This window comes from Salvelinus fontinalis, chromosome 15 (genome assembly GCF_029448725.1).
Source record: "Salvelinus fontinalis isolate EN_2023a chromosome 15, ASM2944872v1, whole genome shotgun sequence".
Taxonomy (NCBI): Eukaryota; Metazoa; Chordata; class Actinopteri; order Salmoniformes; family Salmonidae; genus Salvelinus; species Salvelinus fontinalis.
Window position 1 is genome coordinate 33,835,813 of NC_074679.1, and position 6,085 is coordinate 33,841,897.

The following is a 6,085-nucleotide window of genomic DNA, read 5'->3' on the forward strand; positions in this document are numbered from 1 at the left end:
CATGAAAACAAGTCTTCTCTCATTGAATGACAACAACACTATGGATGGGATTCTGATATTAGAAACAACGTCACAAAATGTCATAATATTGGCCTATGTGCAAACTTTTTAGACTGGGAAGCATACAGTAAGCTTTGGGGAGTTTTGTAGTGAGCCAAGAAAGCCAGAGGGGTATACTACAAAGCAGGAACAATGAGTTAGCCAGCTAACTTAGATAAACAACCAAAAATAACAGTTGATTTTCTGGCTCGTTAAGAAAGCTAAACATAGGTGTGTGTGTTTGGTTGTTAAGTCAATTAGACCATGCTAATTTCAAGCTTATCTTTCTAAAAACTAAAAAGTTATTTCAGAATATTCAGGCAAGTTAGCTGGCTAACCTTGATCTTCCCCTCTGCTCGCTGGGAAACCAAACACATGAAGCCCCGGTGTTAAACTGCATGAGAGCGGTAGGACACCAAGAGCAAAGGGAAGTGTTACGGACAGTTTAACATTTACTGAGGGGTGGGCTTTAGCCAACAAACACACAATATTTTTGTCACAAAAACTGCTGCGTTAAATAGGAAGTGGGCCTACTATGGTCTTGGCACGCGCGCTTTAGCCAACAGCTTGCAGGTACAGTGGGTAGGCTGTGCTGGTGTAACACAATCTCACACTCAATTCATGCAAAAATGTACAAAAAGTATTTCAGCAGATTTTGTCTGTGTGGGTTAATTTGTGTGAAAATACACACATTTTTGTGCAACTTCATTCATAGGAAAACATTTTTTGGGGGGGCAAACTTCGAAACAATCTTTTGAAAGTTCCTGGAGCAATGCATTTTGGGCAACGGTGTTCTACACTGCCTTTTTTGTGTCCCACTTTTATTTATATCAAATAACAAATGTGTTAACATCCCAATATTGTTAATCAAACAGAAGTTAGCAAATTTTTAACAGTTATGCAACTGTTTGAGGGGCTGAATCAAGATTATGAATGACATGTCATAATCATCACTTTAATCGTCTGAAGTCAATGGCACGCAAATCCCTCAAATTGTCTAATCCATCTCTCCATTGTTACAGCCTGGCTCAACTGAGATCACTGATAACTCAGGGTAAAAACCATGATCTGCACTGGTCTGCTGTACTCTATAAACTGGTGTTAATGCACTGTCACAGTTCTTTACCATCTGGTTTCCATCATGTCATAACGGCGCTCCAACACTGTTGGTGTGAAATAGCCAGACAGTTCTGGTTCCTTTAGGCCTCTGCGTATAGTGGGGGGGGGGGGTCAGCATTGGACTGACACCTATGATAATGTGATGTATAGTAGAATAAGTATTGTAACTGTGTATTGCAACAGTGAGTTGTTTTGTGAACAAGAAAACTGCCATATTGAATGAGACAAATTTAATTTTTTTATGTCTAAAGAACAACATACCATTTTCCCCCAATCCGGCATTAATTTATACCTGGCTTAAACTCAGGATCTATGCCTTGCAAACACATGTAACCTGAAGCTTCCAACCCATAGCACCACAGAAAAAGGCATATTTCAATGGCGAGATGGGCGACACTTCAGGCTGAGGAGTATGAGCTTGTTTCAATCAGTAGGGCTGAAGATCACCGTTGTAGCGTGATTGACAGAGCAGCACACAGATCACTGCACCTGTACATAGTTCATCTGTAAATAGCCCATCCAATCTACCTCATCCCCACACTGTATTTATTTATCTTGCTCCTTTGCACCCCAGTATCTCTACTTGCAGATTCATCTTCTGCACACCGTACCATTCCAGTGTTTAATTGCTATATTGTAATTACTTCGCCACCATGGCCTATTTATTACCTTACCTCTCTTATCCTACCTCATTTGCACATGCAGTATACAGATTTTTCTACTGTATTATTGATTGTATGTTTGTTTATTCCATGTGTAACTCTGTGTTGTTGTATTTGTTGAACTGCTTTGCTTTATCTTGGCCAGGTCGCAGTTGCAAATGAGAACTTGTTCTCAACTAGCCTACCTGGTTAAAAAAGGTGAAATATATATATTTTTTAAAATTGACATTTGAAGGCAATGTTCCTGCTTTAGCGGAGACTGTATTCACGGTAAAAGCTGCTAATGTCGGCTCAATCGAAAATTGCGCCATAATGCTGAACTTCAGTGATACAGATTGAATCAAGCCCTACGTTTCACAGATCTGCTAGTTCCGTGTAGCTCAGGTGGTAGAGCATGGCGCTTGCAATGCCAGGGTTGTGGGTTCGATTCCCACGGGGGGCCAGTACAAAAAAAAAAAGTTTGAATATATGTACTTGTAAGTCGCTCTGGATAAGAGCGTCTGCTAAATGACTTAAATGTAAAAATGTAATGCTACATATGCAAAAAAATCAATTTTGGACAGTTTCTTGAAGACACACTTATATCACTGCAGTTGACATGGAAATGTTGAGTATGCTGAAAAGACCAAAAATAATTTATTGTCAACACACATATTCCATTATGTAGAGCACTCAAAGCGTGTCTGTTGCCCAAACTCAGTTTCCTTGTTTACGTAATGATGCCAGGATGAGTTTGCACTTTCAGGGTACATGTTAAACACTTCATTGTGAGACTAATTATAACGGCTGGAAATGCAGACAAATTAAAGTCAGATAAATAAAAAGTAGTTTTTTCTGTTGTCTCTGGACTGATATGGTTAACCGTTTGACCCTGGCCAAAAGGCCATGGGATTGTAGTGCTAGGGGTTATACGGTGAAGGTGAATCATGGTAAATAAATCATGTTTGGTGATGTGGAGTGTCCACTATACCTGAATATGTCAAATATTAGAGCTGCGCTTGATTTTGAGTTTCCCCAGTACTCAACTGTCAAGTATTTGACATATTTGACCCAGGTCTGGTGTGCATATGGCACAATGAACACTTTTAGGGTTAGTGCTGTGATTGGTGGAGGCTATAAGATCCAAGTTGATGCAACAAGCCAAGGGTAGACAATGAAGTTACGTTGTTTGTTTTACGTTTTGTGCCTTGAAGATGACCAATCCACTTGTTGTCTTTCCTCAGGGCTCAGGACCCATCAATAACACCCACGATGCCTCACTTCTCTTTTTAGGTCAACAGAAAGACTTGTCACAGTTTCCATAAAGTGGACTATATTGTCTCAACAAGGAAATACAGATGTCATCTCAGCGAATGTCATGGCATTCAACTTCTGTCTTATGTGACAGGGCCAGTGTCACGCCCTGACCATAGAGAACCATTGTTGTATAGTAGGTCAGGGCGTGACTAGGGGGTGATTTAGTATATGTATGTCTATGTTGTATTCTAGTTTATTATTTCTATGTGGGTATTCTATTTTTCATATTTCTAGGTTGGTGTGCTTGATATGGTTCCCAATTAGGCAGCTGGTTATTGTTGTCTCTAATTGGGGATCATATTTAAGTAGCATTTTTTCCACCTGTGTTTTATGGGATATTGTTTTGAGTTAGTGCACGTAGCAACGCTGTAGTCACGGTTCGTTGTTAGTTTATTGTTTATTTGTTTTTGTCTTTGCTTAGTTTCACTTTCTAATAAATAATGTGGAACTCAACATCCGCTGCGCCTTGGTCCGACATTTATTCAAGCGAACGTGACAGCCAGAAAGGCCCCTATTAACTTTTTGTACCTTGGTTGTTGGTGGAAACACCCACTAGCATATTTCAAGGTGCTTCATGGTCATTCTTTAACTGATCTAGCTAGCGACTGCATATTTGTTTTTATTTTGAATTGGAGCAGAGGAAATGAGGGGTTGGACTGTAAATACTGGCGTGACAGGAATATGGAACAAATAAAGGCCTTCGAAAACTTCTCAGACTGAAATATTGAAAGTAAATGTGCAGAGGTAAAATCGCATGTACGGGAGTTATCTTTTCTACAATATCAATTTTGGGTCTGTAACTCCCTACAGCACAACAAAGGAAAGTATGGTAGTGTGTGTGTTAACGCGTCACTTCTGGAGAGGAATAGTGGACTTGAAGATGTTCAGTACTGGCTCACTGCAAATTTGTTAATCTGTATACCTTCCTCATTCACTTCGCTGTTATGTTTAAGGAAAAGGGATGGGTTTTACAGAAACACATTCAGGTTGACTGGATTTGTGTGACACAATATGATGCATCACAATTCAATTCACTCACCTTATTAAATCACTATTTCGAAATCAGTGAATTCCCTATTATTTCCAGTGAGAATATTCTCAATATAACGATTGACTTTCCAATTAATTCCCTGAATAAAATGGCCTCAGCCCTTGTACAGTATTGTAACATGTACAATACACTTAGGATGCATAGAAGGGTGGCTGTCTCAAACTCAGACAATTCCAACACACGCCTAATGCTCGGGAAAAAACCTTCGTACCTGTAGGGGAATGTTTTGAATAGATTTGTCAGCAATTTCTTTAAGAGGGAAACAAAGAGGGTCACAGAAAAACAATGTGTATATGTGGCTCAGTCATTAGAGAATACCATGGACACAGAAATGTTACAGGGCAAGTTTATCATCCCATCACAACCTTCAAGTAATTTCTTCTCTCCATAGCTGCTGGAAGTAGGGGCGCTGAGGGTGCTGCAGCACCCCCTGTAAAATAAAGTAAGTAAAAAATATAAATATGCCTCCAGGTGGCGCAGTGGTCTAAGGCACTTCCGGGTTGGATGTGCATTGTGTCAAGGAGCAGTGCGGCTTGGTTGGGTTGTGTTTCGGAGGACGCATGGCTCTCGACCTTCGCCTCTCCCGAGTCCATACGGGAGTTGCAGCGATGAGACAAGAACGAGTTACTGCCAATTGGATACCATGAAATTGGGGAGAAAAAAGGGGTAAAAATATATATATATATATATATATAAATACATTCCCACCCCCAAAAATATGTATATTCTATTTTTTTCTTATCAAAAGTAGCACGCTGGGCCTTTACCACTCCTGTATTAGCAGACCGATATAGCCATCTGCAGTGGAGGGGAAAATATTTCTCACAAAAGTTGTGGACTGGGCCTCCTGTATTCCTGGTCATTCTGCTGCCATGGGCAAGACAAAAATATTGCACCCTGGACAAAACTAGAGTAGAATAGTACCCAGTAAGCAAAATTACTGAGAAAATATGTAAATAATACATATTTTCCAGACGTTGAGGTAAGTTTCAGTTTAAGTCCTGATTGAAAGGTGAAAATACGTATTTCCAGGAAGTTAAAATCAGGTACATTTTCAGTTCTGAATGAAAGGGTTCCCGAGTGGCGCACCGATCTAAGGCACTGCATCTCAGTGCAAGAGGTGTCACTACAGTCCCTGGTTCGATTTTAGGCTGTATTACATCCGGCAGTGATTGGGAGTCCCATAGGGCGGCACACAATTGGCCCAGCGTCATCCGGGTTTGGCCGGTGTAGGCCATCATTGTAAATAAGAATTTGTTCTTAACTGACTTGCCTAGTTTAATAAAGGTTAAAAAAAAAAAATGGTTAAAAATAAGCTATTTATAGAAGTCCAGACCGGACCAAATCTGAACCAAACACGGACATCTATGACATGGACCAAAAATCTATGTCCTTGGACGTTGAACTCAAGGCCGGTCTAGACCGCACCAAATTGAACCTTTTTGATTGGGACAGGGTTATCGAGCTGTTTTCAAACAGGCGTGGGGGACTCTTCAAGATAAATCAATGTCATTTTTGTTTTCACTGAATCTCCGGTTGGATATTTGGTAACAATTAGTCTGGGAAAATGTTAGCTAAGTGGGAAATGTAAACTAAATTGAGGTGAGTGCTAATGATCATTTTGATTTTAGAACATTTTGCTACATGTCATACAAGAAGATTTTGCTGTTCACTCACATAGTAGTAGTAGCCTTTCCCACCTCCAACCAAAAGCATGTGACTTGTCTGATAATTAATCAATGTGATTTTGTTTAACTGTCTGTCTGTATATTTGGTTAATTAATCTCTGGTTGGACAAGTGGAAGTGGTAGCCAAGAGTGTAGTGTGCAAAGCTGTCATCAAGGCAAATGGTGGTTACTTTGAAGAATCTCAAATATAAAATATACTGTATTTTGATTTGTTGAACATTTTTTTGGTT